The sequence below is a fragment of the Geospiza fortis genome, unplaced genomic scaffold (genome assembly GCF_000277835.1).
Source record: "Geospiza fortis unplaced genomic scaffold, GeoFor_1.0 scaffold161, whole genome shotgun sequence".
NCBI lineage: Eukaryota > Metazoa > Chordata > Aves > Passeriformes > Thraupidae > Geospiza > Geospiza fortis.
Window position 1 is genome coordinate 3,489,057 of NW_005054375.1, and position 21,449 is coordinate 3,510,505.

Below are 21,449 nucleotides of genomic sequence, written 5' to 3' on the forward strand. Positions count from 1 at the left end.
CAGTTCTATTATCATTAAGCTGCAAGGATCCCATAGCCTCTAAGCTTCATACCTTCTTAATGCTTCTCATGGAGCAGCTCCTCTGAGCAGTGACCCCTCTGGATCCTTGCAGCAGCCATCTGACTCCCCTTCTTGCTACACCCTTTTATGGCACTTGTTCTCATTAGTTACAGGTGTTCTTAATCTCTAGTAATTGATCCCTGCTGCAACTCATGGACGGGTAAGATTACATTCTACTGCCCCCCTACAGCTCTTCTAGATGAGTGCTTTTGTACCTGAGCTGGGGTAATCCAGTCTCATGGCACAAAATACCTGTTCTGCTCAAGACTTTCATATGAGAAGGAGTGAAGTCTTGACCAGGCCTGGGCTGTTGGTACCTGAGCAGCTTTTACTAGTGCAGAATCAAGAAGGAAACCCTTCAACTCATCCTTAAGATGTCAGGGGGCAGATGAAGCCATAACCATCCTAGGCCATAACCATAGTCATAGAAAACATCTATTCTTTCCAAAAATGTCAATGAAGTCACAGCTTGATTGACTTATAACAAGTTTTTTTGAGGTCATTAATCTCCTACAGCCTCCTTAGAAGCTGAGAGGAAGCCAAAAGTGTAATATTTTTTAAGATACTAAGTCAATAAAGTTCTATGGGATCTCACACATGACATGGCAGCTTGTTTGTCTGACCACCTTTCTGAACTCTGGGTTGAACTAGACTTTTTTTTTTTTAAGTAAGGAGATACTTATTTAAAGGAATACAAGATTCAAACCGCCTATAGAAAGGGTTACTTTGGTTGGAGCATTAAGCATTGTGCCTTCAGCTTTCAGTTCTTAAATGTTGCAGTTAGTGAAACTTTCATTTTCATGCAGGGATTTCTTTTTCCACAGAACTTTTTTCTCATCAGCTTCAATATTCCCAGGGAAAAGGGCAAGCTACAAGAGAAAATAACCTTGTTGGGTATGTAAAATCTGTACATACATGAACAAACCATCTTCCTTCACCATAGGAATAGTTCTTAAATTAATCCACAGAAGGATATCCTCTGCAGATATACATCAGTCAACTTAGTTATTTTATGGGGAGGAGTTTGGGCTTTTTAAAATTGATTTCAGATGGGTAATGAATAATTTATGTTTTCAGCAATTTGTTTGGACTTGATCAAATAAGTGACATATTTCTTTGAAATATACATTTTAGAGTAAATTAAAATTATAGCAGCTATTTTACATCCCAGACAGAAAATAAAATAGAAGATCTTAGTGTTTGTACTCTTGTCCACATCTAAACCTTTTATAAGCAACTTTGCACCAATTTATACATATTTCTATTTGTAAATAAGTCAAAGCTGGAGAAGTAAAACTTCTGTTTTAATATTGTGGCTTAATGTTGTAACTTTTAGTACTTGGAAGGTAATAATTCCTCTCATTGCCTCAACACATAAGATAGAGGGAGGCTGTTTGTGTAAGTGGGCTTGTCAGCTTTCCTGTCACAACTATTGGTTCTGTTTCAGCAAAATGTTTTCCAGCATTTCCTGCTACATCAGCAAAACTTTATTCTGCTCTTGCTGTGGAGTTTCTTCTTATGAGGAAGTGAGAACTCTGATGAAATCTCTATATCTTTAAAGTTCTAAAGTCTCTATCAAAACTTGCTTTATTCTTTATCCACTTCCCTTCCTGTCCCCCTCCCATTTCATCAATGAGTATGTCTGGTTTGACCAAGAGAGTTTGGACCAGGTGATCCTTAAAGGCTTTTTTCAATCCTGTTTTAATTTGCTTGAGGAGTCAGAGACTATTTTTTGTGACGTCAATTGAACAAAAATCTGGTGGCTAAGTCCTGCAATATTTATGAAAGACAGATAAGGATCTCTACAAGGACTTCATCACATCTAACTGTTGTACCAGTGCTAGGATGATAGGATGCTAAGATGATAGGAGCTCCAGGAGAAAATCATCTGGTTACAATAGTTATTTCCTTAACTTTTACATCTCTGAAGCTGAATGACACAAATACTGCATTAACTTTAGGGCTTTTTGCTGCAGCTTTAGAGTTCTGTGTCAATGTTGTGGTTTATGAGGTTAATAAGACTTTTATTTCACCTGGAGAATGTCTTTCTTTCTTTCTTACTTGCATGTATTGAGAACATCATTACCTGTTCATATATATGTTTAAAAACTAAACGAGGATAAAATATTTCTGTTTACTAATTTCCAGCACTAGGGCAATCTAATTTCTCTCTGAGTCATGTGTATAGTGAATATATATGGAAAAAAGGAGGTTTAATTTCTTTATCCAGACTTGATAGGGTACATATGAAATCACAAATAAATAGAAAATATTAAAAACTCCTACCCTGTTAACACAGTTTTGTGTGCTGTAACTTTGGTGGTGAGAGGCATTAGGGGAAGGATGACACTAAAAACCTGACCAGTTTTGTTTTGCTTTAGGTTTTCTGATTTGAAACTCTTAGAGTGATTTTTAAAGCCTGTGATTACTTTTAACCTAAAAATCTTCTCTACACACCAGCCATTTTCAGAGTCATTCTGGATCTACCACTGTAATACTGTAAGCTTTTACAGGAGAAAATGCTCTCCTCATGCAGTTCTACAGGCCCATGGAGCATTGTTAAAACAAGCAAATGTTAAGTGTTAATCTTTATTGGTCTGTGAACTTACTCATGCATAACCAGGAAGAGTTCATATTTTTAATTAAATCACCACCCATTCATTACTTATGTTATCCTCAAAGGAGTATCAGCGAAAGGGTCAAAGTCTGCAGGACCTCTTGCTGTTCATTTAAATTAACACATCTTCTGATCACAGGTGTACATGTTGTGCTAACTTTGAAGATTTCTACATATTAGAAAAATGGGAATTTTTTCTGAATGACAGAATGAGATCAGGATTTCTGTAAAAGCTGTTTTTCTGCAGCCTGTGTTTGTGAGTAATGTGCCCATTATTTTATAGTAGCTGACATCTATGAAAATTCTGGAGCAATAAAATGTCTGTTGCAAATTGCTTTTAAAAAATTATACAGGCTACTTTAATAGTGTCTGAAGAAAAATATATCTTCTTTTATTAGATTGTCTATGGCAGAACTAAATAACTGTTTGAAAACAATCTTGTAGAGGGAAATAAAAGGGAGGACTTTCCCTCTGTTCATATACTTATATTTATAGAAATCACTCTCTGAGAAACTAAAAATTTTTCTTCATTCACATAGCATTTACTTTTCCTAGAGGCTTAACAAACTACACATCAGAACAAGGATTATTCACTTGCATATGTTTTTCTCAGAAAGTATTGTTGAATTTTGTGTTGATTGTTTCCTTTTTGAAAGGCATTTTTCAGTGGCTTGTAACTTCCTAATATGTGCCAACCGGAGTTTTTAAGTTCAGGTGATTTCTTATGGCTTCTTTGTTGAGTCTGAGAAAAGAATTCCATAAAAACCTCACCAGTTTGTGGGCTTGGTACCAGAAAATAGATTACCGTAAGGAAAATTTCATCAGTTTACAGTTTGTTTTCAGAGAACAGAGTCAAGGATACACAGGGTTTTTTCCTGAATATCTAAATATAATAACATCTAAATATAATTTATTGTCATTTTGCATTATTTCACATGGCAATGACACTGTCAGCTAATTCAGTGATTGCAGGATGTAAAGGATTTTGCTAAAATCATTGCAACTCTTCAGTCCCCCTGCTAAAAATGATCAATTTATATATCAGCTTCTTTTACATCTTTAAAGATTCTCTAGAAAAAAAGACTATGTCATATCTCTGCTGTCTTCAGTCCTCTTATACCTATTTTGAATGCATGAAAGTAAACAAGGAACCAAATACATTATTTAAGTTTCCATGCAGCAGTGGTTTTGCACTGATTATCTGCTGTGTTTGATACTTTGTTAGCATTGCAAAATGTCCTTCCTATTGCTGTTTCTCATTGCTTCAAATGTGTCTGCATGGAGTCACAGGGCTGAGACCCCCGGATGAAATGGGCAGCTGGAATGCAGTGGCATCCCAAGCAGGACATCCTGGAGCCAGAGTGGACCCCACTGGCCTTTTCTCCTGGGGGGCCCTGGGTGATGGAGGGACACCTGGCAGGCCCATGTAAGCTTGGTCTGGGCACAGCCTGGTGCAGCTTGGGATCTACATCAAAACAAGTTGCCTTTGTGGCCATGTTTGTGCTTCTATTGGCAAAATAGTTAAAGCAACCCTGGCTGAGCAAGGTAATTCTGCCCCTCTTAATTATTCAAAAATTACAATACTTTCCTCCATGAACAATTTATAATTTCCTGTTCTGGGAATGTGGTGTGTGTCTTTTCCTGACACATCCCCAGATGTGTCCTTATTTCCAGCCTTACACTCTCTAGAATTGAGTGTCATTTCACTGTGCACCACATGGCCAGGGGGAGGCATCTGTACTTGTCCCATATGCATTTTAACCAATAAATATATAGTCAGGGTCGACATCTGCTCTGTTCCATTGAACTAGTTGAGATTATATAACGTTTTCATGCAAAGGAGTAAGCAAGATAGAATTTTCTGCTTGCTACATATTCATGAATTCTCATCAAAATTATATAAAGGGTTATAATCTTCCTTAAAAGTGATGAAAGACAACATTGTCCAGCCAAAATTCACATTGGATTTTTTGGCCATGCTAGTGCATTTGCTGGTGGAAAACCAGACAAAGTTCTTCAAAACTTCCTTTCAATCATTTCTGGTGTTTGGCAGTCTCAATTATGCCTGTAGCCTGAGGCAGTCAAGAGATAAAAACCAACAACTTCAGAGAAGCTTCCAGTTAATAAATTGCAGGTTATCACAGAGGTTGAGTTACTAACTAATCCTTTCTAACTGGAATGAAAATAAAAATTTAATTGAAAGAATTTGTTGCTGGTCTCATTTTAAAAGCCCTCCTGATAGGTACACGTTATGGAAACATCTGTTACTTGCCCCAGTAGTTCATTTACACTCCTTTGCTTAAAAGTTGTAATCTTGCCAAATATTTACTTTTGCATTTTACTTGCTAATTAACTGTCATTGCTGTGAATAGTGTATTTAGTATAAAGAGAATTACATATTCTGTTCCTTATTAGTGTGCTTTAAAGCCACACCAAAAATACACTGATACTTGGCTGCTGCTTTGTACTCTTTCAGAAGTAAGTTTGCAGTTTGATTGATTAGTTTCCACCAGCAAAGAGAAGCAGCTGCAGCTCTGAATAAAATTGTGCTAATGAAGATTTCAAAGCGGTGATCAAAAGCAGACTTTGCTCTTTCAATTGTACACTTTTCTGAAGATAAATAATTGTGCTGTTTCAGCAAAATGTGCATATCAAAGTAGCTGAATCATACATTTCAGTGGGAACTTTAAAGCATGTTGAGCACATTATGGCAGCTAATCTTTGTCACATTTGGTCTGTCAGTTGCACAAGAGTAGAAAGTGATTAACTATTTTTAGCACTGATTCATGTAGTCAATCAAGAGTCTAAATATGAAGAATTTTCTATATTTGCTCATAGACAACTATATTTATATGACTGTGAAGACCCACGTGTCTAGATGACTGTTACCTTCTTCAACATTTTCAGTAAAACATATAAATCCCATCATTTCATGAAGAATTTTGGTCTGATAGACAGAGGTAACAAAACTGTGTCAGGTGTTTGGGCACAATGCCACGGTCTGCCACAAGCTTTCTGACAGATTTCCTGAAATAGTCTGACAGAATTTAATTCTTAACACATTTAGGCATCTAAAGACAAAGCCATGAAACTTCAGGAATTTCCATTTGTATGTTCAAGCAAAGGTGAACTGTTCTCAGCCCAGTTAAAAATCTTTGCATTTCTGTACTTAATTTAGAAGGCAAATTTTAATGGCCTTACTCAGTTCTCCAAAGCCATTTTCAGAGTGCTCAGTCACTGAAGCCACCAACCTCACACTAATTCCTCCACTTTCTGAAAAACACTTCTAGTCCCTTCTTTGCTGAGAGAAGGCAAAAGTACCTGGGGCATGCTTTGTCATGCTAAAACTATCAACAATATAAATAATTTTAAAAAAATCAAATAAAACCCATAAACATAATAAAACGAACTGATTAAAGTATTTTTTTAAATCCTACATGGAGTGAACAGTTGAACTGAATTACTTGCGATGATATTTTATATCATTTTTGAGCTTATTTTGTAAATTTAAATGAGGCCAATGCACTTTTCAAAACTTACAGAAAACAACTTCTGGCAGAGCTGCTCAGCTCTCTTCAAAAAATATTTTTTTTCTGTTCAGTGGTTGTTAATTGCTTATAGTTAAGGGTTTTGTCCATTTAATCAAAAATATCTGGATTTAAGGTTTGAAATGAAGTTTTTCTTGCTATTAAAATTTTAGTAATAATTTCATATCCATAGTGCTGTATCTCTTCCTTGGTCACTTCTGCACTCGACTTTAAAAGTGAAGTCTCCATGAAGATCCCCTGGGATCCCTTAGACAAAATATGGTATTCAAAATTATTAAAAATGGTTAAAAATGTTGACAAAACAGCATGTCAAATAATATTTTCATGTTTTATATCAGTACAGGGTAATTTGGATGGTATATAGAAAAATCCTGACCTTTCTAAATGCTTATCAGGCTAGTAATAGGAATTATTAGTGCAGCAAATCCTTACTTTTTGTATTTATTACAATGTTCTACATGGCCTTCACAAAAAAGATTAATTTGTTCTTTCATTCTGTCTTCCTTCTGTTTCTCTGTGTTATATATCTTTTTTAACTGAGTTATGATTCAGAAAAATTACATTATTAAATCCTTGTTGCACAAAAGTAATCTTCCTGAACTCCAGTGAATTATTCTACTCACAAAGATAATTCCATGAAGACAGACAAGAGAAAAGTCAAACTAAGACAAAACTTCAAATTCTTTAACTATTTGTTAAATTTGATTCATCTATAACATATTCAAAATCACTATAATTATTTCCATTCCTTATCAAGCCAGAAATTAAGTGGGAACCTTTCCTTCCATTACCACTGTTATAAATGCTTGGCCAACTCTGCTTTCCATTCCCTATTATTCAGTATCAAACAATACTTTCCAATAATTCATACTATATTGTGAATTTCAACAGCAATATAAAAACATTTTTTAGATGAAGTATTTTCAGAATATGCTGGTGGTGTTTTTTGGCCCATAAATTTAGGAGATCAGTCTAAATGTTACCAAAGTGTCTAGACTTGTGAAATAAATTATTAGTATCTGAATACTCCAGAAGTTGAAAAAGGAAGACAGGGCAAGGAATAAACAATAATAAGTGCTAATTAAAAATAAAGTGGTAAAGAAAATTCAATTTCATCTACACCTTCTGCAATTTTCATGTAAAGCATGTTCAGTTGAAGCAATTCTGTTTATTCTTCTTATCTTCTATACTCAAATGCCATTATTTGTTGCACTTTTAAAAATCTTAATATTGAGATCTGTTTAGCTCTTTTAAGGTTGTGAGCATATAAGCATAAACTTATAAGCAGTGACATCTTAAATGGAATGCCTTTGATTAATTTATTTGAGGTACATGCTTAGTATTTCAGATTCCAATAATATAAGTTGATTTATGATGAGAGTAAAATCAGAAAAATAAAATATCAGGGTGACTCTGCATGTCAAAATTGAGCTTATAGTTATTTATTTAATTATGTATAGCTATAGTTGTCTATCAGTTACATGTAAATATATACATAAATATTTGCTTCTATTTAATGTTTTACATCGCAGCTGTCAATTGAAATAATGCATTGCTCTAAAATATGACTCATCATTTAAGAACATATTCCTTCATCAGAGCTATTTTAGAGGTTTTTTGTCTTGTGATTCTTACAAGGTTTTCCTGGATTACCTCATTATTTCACTTGCTCTTTGCACTCTCTTCCGTGTTGATATGATCTTTTTCGATGAAGGTTATTAAAAATGGACAAATTACATGCTCTCTTTTTGAGAGTTATTTAAACAGAACCTCTGTTGAAATCCAGGTTGCTGACAAGTATATTTGCAATCAAAATGCCCACACACCAATTAGTTTGAGACCCTTGGCAGAGATGAATTAGCAACGCAGGTAACGAGGTCAACAGTTTGCACAGGGTTCCCAGAGAGAACCCTGTAGTTTACTGACGCCATTTATGTTTTTTTTCATCATATTCTCTTCTGTTACACTGGAGATTTTTTCTAAGCATAAGCATATTCTTATACTTAGAGATGATCTGTCAGCAAGAACTCTGAGACCCTTGAGGGTAATGTGGGAATCCCTTCTGCCATTGCCCAAACTCAAAGCTGTAAAAAAGGTATGAGCACAAGGGGTTGTTTCCTCAAATAATCTTGAGGAGTTATCCATTTAACCTAGTTTTACTAATTGAAAAGTTGCTTCCAATTACTGCCTATAAGGTTTTTATATGACAGGTTAGTGTGGCAAAAGTGAGCTGAGTCTTGTGAAACAGATGTGAACTGAGGCAATATTCAGATTTTAATATAATCTTAGATGACCAAGTATGATGTTCATTTGATTTTAAAAGCATTTTCTAGATATGAGAAAGTAAAAAGTATATTCAGTGATATGCCTGCTTTCCATCCCTATACTTTCTCCATCCAACTAAATCTTTTCACAAAAAAGTCTTTTATAAAAAGCACCACCTTAGTATTGAATTAAGAGAATATTTTTATTCTACCTCCTTGTTAAATTAAAAATAGAAAACCTATTTATGTCACTGGTTTAGAATCTACTTATTTTCTTTTACTATTGTCTCAAAAGAGGAGTTTATCACTGTTTTCACATAAATGCACTTCAAAGTTTTGTTTTCTTTTATCTTTCAAAATACACTGTTAACCTCCAGTTATTTGCTAAGATAGAGTTTTTAAAAATGAGTTGCATAAGTATCTTGGTGAGAAAATGTTAACTTTTCGGCTACTGTTCAAAAGAAAAAATTATTAATACACAAATTAAGCCACTTTTCATGTCCAGTGAGAATTACATTTCATATATCTTGAATGTCATAATATGTTTGCCTTATTTCTTACTGTGAGAACCAAAAATGCCATTGCAAAGTCTTCTATAGCAAATAATTCACTTCAGAAATGAAAAGAATGTTTTAAAATAAATTATATATTACAGATCTGGAAAAAAAACCACCAGCTGTTGTAATTCCTATAAAAGAAATAGAAAAATTACACTGCACATCAGAAAGATTTTTCTTTTCAAGGTCTCCAACCCAAGGCCCTATATCATCCCTCCATTTTCTGCCCCTGAGACACAGGTGTTTTTTCCTTGATTTCACCCTAATCTTGAAACAATTCCTTGAGTCATCCCAACTCAGGGAATAAAGGAGAGGGCTCAGTAGAACCCTTTTATCTCACCTGTGGCATGTTCAGTACTACTTTGAGGGTCTGTCCCACCCTTTTGTGTCTGTCTTTCTGTGAAGCTTAGTGCTAATGACCTGCACAAAATCTGCATGGGAAAAATATGATTGTGGGGCAGAAAATAAGAACTGTATGGTGCTGCTACATTAAATCTTAGGCCCTTGTGCATCAAAGTGCTTTTGCTCATTGTATGATCAGAATAAGAATAGGAGCTGAAGAGTTACTCACCATCAGCCAGACACTTGACATGGTGCTGGGAACTGCTTTTTTTTTTCCTCTCAGAAAATGCGTCATTAGTTAATTCCAGGGTACAAGAGAACCTTCATTATTATTTATAGTTTCAGATTTCAGACTCTGTAGAGATTTCTTTAATTTCCATACCTTATGATTGCAGTTAGAGAAAAGCACCCCATTATCCTCATTATTCTTGGGCAGACAAAGATGTAGGAATGCTAATGATCAAAAGCAGAAATCTCACCACATGTCACATAGTACTAATTATATTCTCATTGTCTACATTTCTCTATGTCTTTTATCCTCAGACATTTTACATTAGTAAGATGTTTTTTCTCGCTTTTTTTTTTAATAAATGACTGTAAATGTGAATCTTGTCTATGCTGTATTAAATACTTGCTGAAACAGGGCAGCACACAGGCTACAGGAAATAGGCTTGCTAGAAATTTAGTGCCATTAAAATGACTGGAATTACTTCCTAAATGAATGCCCATAACTGCTGAAGTGAACATGAAAGTAGAGCTGCAGATAAGCAGAAGACAGATGGAGGAACCAGGATTTCCAGTGACATTTTGGCTCAGTTCACTTGTCATCTCACTCACCCTGCCTTAGCCTGAGATCCACTCTGCAAGCCACTTCTTGAAAGCTGGTTTCAGCCACCCAGCTGTGCCTCATTTCAAGAGTCTCAGGTGGAGTGATGCTCTGCCTGCAAAAGCTGTGTTGGTATGGAGACTCCCCTGGGGAAAACAGAACAAAAGATTACTTTTTTTTGCCTTTCTCTTTGCAAGCTCTAATGAGGTGGAATATCTGGGAGAATCCAATAGTAAAATATTTCTGAGTTGAAACAAAAAAGAAATAGAAATTTTTTTAAAAAAAAAATTCTTTAGGCTTCTCTTACAAGTGATTAAAAAGTATATTCCAATATTACTACTTCTGCTAGTTATTATTTTCCAACCCAGTTCTCTTACCCTGATACAGAGCAGGGACTAATGACTAAACAGTCTCCCTTTCCACTTCTGTATCCAGGGTCCAGGCCAAAAGGGTATAACATCTCTTGTGCAGTTACCATATGCCACAGTTTAATCCTGATTCAATGTGACAGCAAGATCCTTTTCCTTCTGTCATGGTATTGTGCCTGCTGATGTCACTCTGTATCCCCATTCCACCTTTCCTTCGCAGCAGTCCCTGAGCTGTGCACGTACAGAGCACTGCTTGCACCCAGCCCTGCAGCTGGAGGAAGGTACAGGTCTCTTCTGCCCTTGTCTGTGACAGAAGGACATGGTAATGAATTCTGGAGACCATCAAAGTTTTTCAGTTATTTTGTAATGCTGTCTTTTTTGATTTTTTTTTTGGCTTTTTTTTTCCAAATTATCTGCTGACAAAATCTATTGGGCATCCAAACAGCATGTCTGATATCTTTGGTTGGTGCCAAATTTGTGCTTGTTTCTGGCTGTAGAGCTCATTACCAGACATTTGATAGGAAAAGTGTTTTCCAACAAGGGCTTCATTATAAAATATGTTGTCAGAAAATTCCGAGTTACTGATTTTTTTCTGGCATAAAAACAATAAGGTCAGCATAAGTGCAAGCATAAGAGAACATAATATTTTTTTTCTTTTTCTTTTTCTTACCTCAAAGTTTTCTCAACAAATTTCCATTTAAGATTTGCATTTATGCATACTTTACATGGCATTATGACTTTAATAAATTACAGTGTATATCTCTACATCATGGAGGGAAAACCTCAAGTATATAAGTGAGCACTTAACTGAATTTGTGGTGCATTTGTTCTGAAGGTTTGTTAGGACACAAGCCTAGGCATGTAGCATATCTTGGTTTCCAGTATTCCTAAAGTCATACTGTATCACCTTGGGTGCATGAATTAAAGTTTCTGCACTTTACCTACAGAGCAATAATTTCATACCTCATGTGTGAGATAAGGGAATATTGATTTGTGAAGTTCCCTGGTCACAGGATAACATATCTGATTCTGTTTTAAATATGAGCTATTAATCACTTTTCTGATTCTGGTGGGCTCAAAGTGCTGTAGTGATAGCTCAGCACTGAGATCCAACATGGAGAAAATACTGGTGACTACCCAGGGCTGTCACTCTCTTTAACCATCCATAGCTGTGGGTTGTGCAAACAGGCAGCACTAATCTTGTCTACAGACCAGAACTCTCATTTTTAAACTTATCTTTGCCTTGTCCTTTTCCTTTTTTAGATTGCCTACATCCCTTTTGAACATTTATTTCCCAGTATCTCACAGTAGTTTTGACCCACCATGGGTACCCCACTCCACCCTGCCATCCCAGTCCTACCTGTCCCCAGCTCAGGGTGCTCTGTGAGTGCCCCACAAATGGGTTTATTTCCCTCCTCCCAGCCTTGCAGACATACATGTTGGTGTGCTGCTGCCCTCCTGCCAACCCCATATGCTTTAACAGATGTCTCGTGCCCTTCTTTTGGTCCTCTATAATGTCAGGGAACATAAACAAATGCAGACTTCTCACTGCTCTGAGCTTGGAGAATGGACCCTGGGAGCCTTTCCTGGGCATGCAGCACCAAAAAGAGCTGCTTTTGCTTTTTATGACTTGGGGCTGATACGAAATTTTGTTTTCCTCTCAATTCACCTCTTGTTATTCTCACATTGTCAATTATCTGGGAAAGATTATTCCATTCCATTCCATTCAATCTATGTATACAAATCTCTGCTAAACAAATGGAAATTTCACAGATCTTTGGATGGTTGGACAAGGTCTGAATTTTTTCAGTCAATTGTAGTGTGTGAACGTATATAGAATGTTGAGATTTATTTTTTAATTAGGGTTGTAGATTTTTTATGCTTAGGAGAGGATTGGTACCTTTGTAGATCATTCTTTTCATGGAATAATTCTGTGTTGTTTGGTTGTTGCTTTTAATTACCGGGGAAAAAATGTGAACAGAACCCAGTATATCCCTCTGAGTAGAATTAATCTCCTGGTTATGAACCTACTCAAAATGGAAATATTCTTAAAATCACAAAAAAAAAGAAAAAAGGCCTTTGTGGTTTGTTGGGTTTTGGTTGTTTGTTTTTTTTTCCTTTAAGAAATGAAAGAGCAGTGAGTAACTTTTACAAAGTATTAACAGAGATGTTTGGGTTATGTGAAAACAGTGATTGCTGTTTATCCTTAATAAGTCTTTGATAACCTTTCTCCATTTTAAATGAATTATGTGTGGGAGAAGAACACTTCAGGAAGGAAATAATGAGCCAGTGCTACCACGGCTCTTCCCCCATCACCCTTCCCTCTTTCAACAGCCTGCAGCATATCTATGTGAAATTTGTAAGTTTTTCTCATTCCTTTCCCAGTTTCCTCTGAGTATGCACAGGGATGAGAAAATGTTCCAATGTCTTCTTTTGTCTATGTCAGTGGGAAGTTGTGATGGTCTATCTGGTCAGTGTATCAGATTCTGTAGATTAGGAATGTTCTGTAATGAAAAGTGGTGATACTTTCCTTCTTTGCCTCTATCTCTCATATCTTCAATACCTGTATGGTTAAGTTTACAGTGTGGAAATTATTTTTGTACATCTTGTACATCTTGTGTGGTTAGTTTGGTGGGATTTATGTCTTGGGGGTTTTTTGTTTGTTTTATATTTTTAAATTTATTTTTGTTGTTTTTGTTGTGTTTCCTAGACGAGGAACTTGCCCGAGGAAAGCCAAAAAAATATAATGAAATTTAGATTGTACAGACAAGAGACCTGGGAAAATAATTTCTGAACTTAGGAACCCATTGTAGCAATTATGTAAATTTTGTACAGTATGGTCATGTTTTATGTAAGTGCAGTAATAAGGAAACGACTTGAGCAAAACAGCATCTATTCTATTAGTGTCTTTCTACTACATAAAATGCTGTTTGTATCCTTGTAAATTAGTCTTTAACTGCTGCTGTGTCACAACCATTCACGTTTAATGCTAATGAATTGATAAGAAATGTGAAGGATAGACGAGCCATTCATTCCACTGTGTTTGCTAAGAGGAAACTGGGAGACTGAGGAGCAGAAACACTGGCAGTCTTTTAAAGTTTATTTCTGAAAGCTCTGAACTGTAAATATAACATTGTGTATTTTCTTCTGTTTTGTGTTTTAGCTTTACTTCCTATAAAAACACCATTAGAGACTTTGCAATTATTTTTTAACACCCGATACAATTACTTTTCTGGGTATTTTTATCTTTTGAATGCATATTCATATGTTGTGCTCATTTCAATATAAACATTTTCCTAATGAGTTTATTCCTATAAAACATCAAGCTAGTGGTTTAAGGGTAAAATTTTCTCTTCTGAAGAGAGTTTTCTAACTTTGAACCTGTTAGCTAGATAAACATACTCATTGTTGCCATGGTTGTCTACAGGGATATAACTAACTTTTCAGCAAAATCCATAAAATCAAAGAGTCTGAAGGTATTGTGGGATTCCACTGAGGACGTATCAATGTTACTGCTTTAAAGGATAATTTCATGGTTGTTATTTACCAAGAGCAATGTATAATTATCATGAGATAAATTAAACCAGAACTTGAAAAATTGCAGTTCTTGTAAAAAAATTCTGATTTTTATGAATTGGCAAATTTTCACTGTTACATAGTGCAAAAATCCTTCAGTTACATTTCTATTATCTTTAATTAGCCAGAAATCTTTGTTTGGCACATTTTGTATAAACCCCATTAAAACCTCATTCCTTTTAATATGTTTTCAAATAAATTATTATTTAAGAGACTGTCATCCTGCAGTTAAATTGAAAAATATTATTTTAAGTATTTGCGCACAGCAGATATTTGATAAATGCAACACTTGAAGAAATTAAATCCATTTAAGATACATGCTATTCTTCCTGTCTTTCCTGTATTAAATCTTGTCTTTCATTTATGACTTTCCTTTACATTTATGTCAGACAAATACTTTGGTTTTGTTTTCCACGACTTTTGCATTATGTACAAACAATTTTATTTTCAGAGACTAAAGCATGAAATTGGAAAAAATCATCTGTTTCTATTTATTTTGTTCTGATTATTTAGGGATGAGGACCTTTAAATTTTGTGTCCTGAGGAAGAGAAGCAGACATGTTCCAGCTGTTACTAAATGACAATCCTATTTTCATGCCACCTTAGACTTGTCTCTACTGAGACAAGATCCTTCAGAAATGCAGAGTACTAAAACATGCTTAAATGTAGTGGTTTAGGGTTCTGGCCATGAAAAATGGTGCCAAGAGAATTCTCTGAAGAATTCTTATATCCAGGGCATGTCTAATCTGCATGGCTCCAGGTGCAATAAATGAGATAGGTTTAAAAAGTTATACATTAAGATAACTCCAAGACATGACTCCAAAATCCAGCTATTAAGCTGGAGAAATCAATCTAATTATACAAACACCTTGAGACTGTTTATCAATAGTTATCAAATTAAAGGAAGGAAAAAGCCCAAACCAACAAACAAATAACCAAAACTTTTCTTAAAGGAGAGTTATTTAGACAATATGAATTTATGAGTGCTGTAGTAATTCCACTTAAAATGTATCACTTCTGGTTTGTTTTTTAATTTCTATTTTAAATTTCTATTTTGTTATCAGTGTTCTTTGGCAATACAGCTTTTTTTTTTGCTGCACAGCTGCAAAAAAAAAAAAATTATTAAAAGCTCTAAAAAAATGCAAAATTGGCTCCTCCACATGAATGAGCAGAGTCCTGTAGCACACACTGGTCTAACTACTCTGCTAAGGCAGAAATTTGTTCTTCCTGGATGCATTGTAAGGGGGTGTGAGCACCCCGTATTATTCAGGTGAGGTATTTTTGTCTTATAATTGTGTTCATGAGGATATCAGAGAATATGATGTATAAGCTCTATAAATTATATGTATGGGATGGTACCCATATATTTCTAATTCCAATGCCAGTCTAACAAAATCATAAATCACATTTCTAATATATCATCAATATATGTGTGAAAAAAACTTTTCCATGTGAGAAATCTAAAATATCACATAATTATTTCTATAGTTCCAGGTTGAGTTCTTGATTAAGAAAATGAAATAAACATGCTGCATTCAAATACAATGTAAAGAATGTTTTTATTCTGGTAAAAATCTAATTACTTAAAACTCAGAATTTTCATATTGCTTCTTTCTTTAGAAAACATGATATATTCCCTGTTAAAATGTATTTGCTATCAAATTTCATATAAGTGGTATTTGATACTAGTAAACTACTGCCTACTTGAATCTGGCTCTAAGTATGAAGAAAATATTCTTTATTTTGTTCTTACTCTTGATTTTCCTGTTATTTTTTCAAAAACTTACTTTTGCATTTTGAGTTCTATTTGGGTTGATCCTGGCTATTGTTCTTGCAATTATCTTTCAACCTGAGAGGGTAAAAGAAGAATTGTTTTCATGGTTTTAATTTTGTTATAGTTTCATGTGACTGTGTCTCTCCATTATTCTTTATCTTTATAGGTTGGCTTGTGGTTTTTTCATACAGGAAAAAAATGCCATCCCTTTTTAATTTTCTTGCAGGCTGTCATAAATGTGTAAATATAATCTCCACCTTTTGTGGTAACTCAGAATTTTCATCCTGGTTATCTTATAGGAACAAGGTGTGTAATAAAATATAGGAATATTTAGTAGTACTGAGTTCTGAGAGTAGTGTTTGTAAGCTGAAAGACATCAACATGTTTTCTGTGCAAAATATATCCTCCTAGGTTATGAAATTGTGGTAGAATGTCCATATATTGTATACAGGACAGGACAAAACCCAGTAATGTCTGGTGATCACTCAGATCTGGTAAACACTGAGAGAAACATTCTGAAAAATATAGGTTGGTCCCAATGCTTTCTTATTGCTAGTTATTTCCATGCTGTTTTGTGTATTGCAGTGTAGGACAACACCACAGAGGAATATTTGGTTGTAAAAAACAAATCAGAAATATATGCAGATGAGCTCTCTAACCTCTTAATCATCGTAAAATTGCGACAGTGTAATAGGGACAGTTGAGTGTGTGTGTGAATTTATAACAGTATAATCTTTTCTGAAGTGCAGAGCAATCTATCTTCTAAGACTAATTTAAGAAAATTTTGTGCAAATGCACGTAACAGCTTCCAAGCACTTCCATCCTGACTGAAATGAAACAAACACTTGTACAGTGAGTCCAATGAATTAGTCAAGCCTTTGTCAGTAAACCTATATTAGGATTAAAATATTGTTTTAGTAAAGGCAAAAATAATTTATTTTGTACATAGATTTTATTTTTTCTTTTATCTTTACTTTGTGCAGCTTTCTCTTTTTGTCTGTTCCATTACATTTGCTTTGGTCAGGTCCACAAAAGGGCTCCATGATTAAAGCAGAAAGTCATGATTTGGCTTAATCGATTGGGTCAGAATTTTCATAAAGAATTAAGTATCTTCTTTTCTAATTTCGTTTTTTCTAAGTAGGCTGCATCAAGACATTTGTTCACACACAAATTAAAAAGTTGAAAGGACCTCATAACTGGTGATATGTAATATGTCAGCTTCATTCTTCATCTTTCTTGTCACATTGAATTGCCAGTCTTTGTGTTCAACTTTTCTATGTACTGTTAAGTGAACTACAGCATTTTGGTGAAAAGATGAGGGGTCCTAAACTAGTTGTACCAAACTATGAATATTTTTTGCTCAATTTTTTAGCCATAATCATCTTCAAAAAATTGGGATTTTGGGGTTTTGGGGGTTTTTTGTTTGTTTTGTTTTGTTTTGTTTGGGGTGTTGGTCTTTTTGTGGGATTTTTTTGTTTTTTTTATTTACTTACTTAATCTTTTATTTGATATCTTATTTTCCTTGTGTCAGAGAACCTGACTGGCAAGTGTTTTTCCCAATTTCTATAGGGATTGATTTGCTGTGAATACTGCAGGAAAAGAGGAGTTTGCCAGTTTTATTTGTTAGAATTTAGAGATTAAAACACACATGATGATTTTTTCATCAATTAGTCTAACAAAGGAAACATTCCCATTTAATTATATAACTACAAAGATTTTACAATTTATCTCTGGCTCTGAATGTGCAATCATTTTTATTGGCCTTTTCCCAGGCCTTCTCAAAACATATAAAGCTGTATTGTCAAAGAGGAGACGGTAATGTCGCTGCCTCTATAAGAATTTCCATTAGTTCATCCAAACAAATGTAAATCAATGTTATTATTTGCTGCAGCTGAATGTATTCCATACCTGCAGCTCATACTGAAAGAGAAATATTCTTTTATCCTGCTGTATCCTTCAATCAATTACTCTCATCTGTTATGATTTCCATACCATTCTTAATATTGATTAAGTGTCCTGGAAGGATTTGCTCTTTTCTAAAACATCAACGTGAAGCTTTTGTTTCAATTTTCACACTTCTGTCAATCCTGAGATGCATGCCCTGATGTGTGCATTTCAATGAATATTTTAAGCAGGAAACAGGTGAGAAAGGTGCAGTACTACAATGGAAATTAGTTATAAACAGACTGAAACAACTGATGCCTCATCACTTTCATACTGCAGAACTGCAGAAGTACACTGCTCTTCCACATGGCAGTTTTCTTCACATTCACCAGAAAATTCATGGTTATTGAATAATAAAGTATAAGTCTACATTTAGACAGAAGATATAAATCCATCAGTTCTGACAGCTAGAAATGGGTCTCCAAAACAAATAAATTATGAGATTTTGAACATATATTTGAGTAATTTTAAAATAATTGACTAATTTCAATATGGTTCATAAAAACCCATTCAATGCATGAATGGCTTCTGAGGGGAGAGATAACATTTGTTTCCATTTCACATGGATTGCAAATACACTCAGTAGTTTTACATTATATGTAAAGAAAAAAAAAATATATTAAGACAGAATTTGTTTTAAAATAATCTCTCAGTGGTTTCAGGCCTTTTTAAACTGAGCATTTAAAAGAAACCTGTGTGAGAAAAATTCTGCCTGGTAGAATCTTTGTTTAGCTCCTTATTTATGTATAAATATTGATTGCTAAAAAATAAAATCAATAAAATAGCAAAAATAGAAAATACCAATGGTCTCCCAATTGGTTTTAAGCTATTAAATGTCATTTAGGTATTCCTAAAATACTATATTTTATAGTTATCAAACAAGAGTTATAGTACACATTAAACTATTTGTCAATATCAATTTCCCCAGGATGGAGGGACAGAACTTCCTTCACTTTAAACTAAAATTATTCTCACTGTCTCTCAGATGTACAGTCACTGCTCCAACTGATGTCCAGTAATGAACATGACAGGGTTTGGGATGCTGTTATGCTCCAGCCCACATCAGATGTTCCAGTCACAGTGCCTGGAATCCTTCTCATACACCCACTTTCTTCATGACTAATATGAATATTGGGCTGCACAGCATCCCCATCTCCTTCATTTGATGGATGGAACTGTTCAGGAACTAAAAGAGAAAGCCATAAAGCACTTATTAGTAGAATTCTACTTAAAAAATCAGAAAAGACATGGGTTAGATTTAATGGAGAAAAGATCTAAGGTATGTGAAGGAATGAAGATGTGTTTAAATTCTGGCAGCAGCGATACCATCAGAAAGGATAACTGGGAAATTTTCTGATAAAAATAAATTTAGTTAGTCTGGGACATTTGTTTATGCACTCATCTCATTGTGTATTTAGTCCATGTTACCATTACAAAGAGGAGGTGATGGAGCTGTCAACCTCATGTGCTGTATCTTAGGATATACCCTGTGATTGTATTACATGTTTGTTTATTTATGGAATCAGAGCCCCAAACATACATAGAATGATTGGTGTCTAAGTGGAGAGTCATTCCTGTTGTCCATAATGTCATGGACTATGCTAAGATACTTTGCAAATTACAAAAAGTAATTTTTGTTGAGGTTTTTTTTGTTGTTGTTGATTTTTTTTTTTTTTGTTTGTTTGGTTTTTTTTAACTGAAGTTCTTGCAAAATGCAGAATTCAGGACATCTCATGTTCTTTAAAAAAAAAAAACAAACAAACCAATTAACACATCATATAAAACTGTATTTTGTGGTCTTTGATTCCTGAGAGGAAAATAGTGCTTTTTGTTTGCTTTTGCTTTTTCATTTCACTGGAGTTTATAAAAATCTTGATACTGTGTTTGATTATTTCAATTTTATCAGACAGTCTGTACGAGTATAATGCATCTCTCATCTAAAAAAAAATTAATAGTTTATTGTCATTACAAGGAGAAGATACAGCATTTTATTTGGATTCATTTTTCTGCACGGATGATTCACACAGAAGCTAGAATGTGGGTAGTCCTTGATGCTGCTGTGGGGGTTGCCTACTCATTATCTCAACATATTTCTACCAATAACTTAATGAAGGACCCTGCAGGACACACCACACTGCTGATTTTGGCACACAATCTCTGCTTTTTCTAGTTCAAAACTGCAACACAGAATGTAATCAAAGTGCCACTGCACCTCTAGGTACCAGTGAATAATATGGGTTAACATAGCTTTAAATTTTGCCTCCTTTTAGGAGCTAATAAATAGTGGAGAATCACCCATCTGGTGCTGTCAGTCCCATAGTGTATGCCTACATTCTGAAAATAAACGTAGTTTAAGCTAGATTATTTTGGAAATATACAGATGGAGATTTCCTTGAACTTCCATCATCTGCAGAAACAGAAAACATGAGTTCTTGTGATTTCTGTCAGTCCATTGGAACAGAAAATTCCCACTAAAGTTTATTTTTTCACAGTTAAACAAACTGTGCTGAGGTGCAGATCCAGCAGATGATTGCCATAATCTGTCACCAGCAGGTGAATTTTACACTGTGAAATAATTTTGTTTGAAAACAAACCTTTCTTTTACATTTTCATACGCTCCCTGTGTTCCCAGGACTTCATAAACATTATTTCTCTAACTATAAATGAGTTAATACTGGCTAAATAAATATTACACTGATTAGAAATTAAGTACATTTTCTTTACTATGTAGAAGATCTCTGTGTCTCCCCATCTGACATTTTTCTTTTTATGTCCTCAGCTGTACTCCAATAGGGTTTAGCAGGAGACCTCTCAGTCTTTGGTTTTCTCTCTCCACAATTCTTTTCAGCCTCTTCTGCTCCTCTCTGTATTGTAGTGGGTTCTTTAAATTTGCAGTAAAGTTATTTTGAAACACCCCAGAGAATGATACCCACCAAAATATACCTGTTATGCGTGCAATATGACCCTTCTTGGTAAGAACTTCATTAGCTGTAGTCAAGAAAACACTATTAAACTATGAGGTATTTTTCCCACTTCTTTCCATTCTGGTCACACTCAGATCTTGCAGCTCCTTTCACCTGATTGGAGAGCTGTGATGAGCTGTGAGCTGCACTAAAGTATCCTGATGGTGTAGTTGACATCAGGGGTGAGGCAAAGAAGGCAGGCAATACTGTCTTTGTTTAATAGCAGCACATCACAGTAAAGTGGATTACGGTTCATCATGGCTGTGGGATTTTATAAATGAAGTAGTAATATAACTTGAAATGGATGGGGGGTTTTATGCATTCTCCAGAAAAGATTTTCCAGAGATTATATCCTGCAACCCTTGCTGAAGGTTGTTTTATGGTAAACGAGCCGGGGAGCTTTACAACATAATTTTAATATAGATAAACTACAATTAAAAATTTACTATGAAAATAGCTCATTATGTGATAAACTTTTGCCATACTACCACCATCAATTACTAGCATAAAATTTTATTGTTTAGCTGCAGCAAGAGAAGAGAGCTGTATGAGCATGATGTCCTGAGTTTATCACTTCCACTTTTGAAATTAGTCACTCTTTTCCCCTGCA

At 34.8% G+C, this 21,449-nt stretch overlaps 1 protein-coding gene across 2 annotated transcripts in view; it reads left to right on the forward strand.

Moving 5' to 3' along the window:
* The window catches only part of IL1RAPL1 (interleukin 1 receptor accessory protein like 1), a 516,974-nt gene that overhangs the window by 467,429 nt on the left and 28,096 nt on the right, over positions 1–21,449 (forward strand). The window lies entirely within an intron of this gene.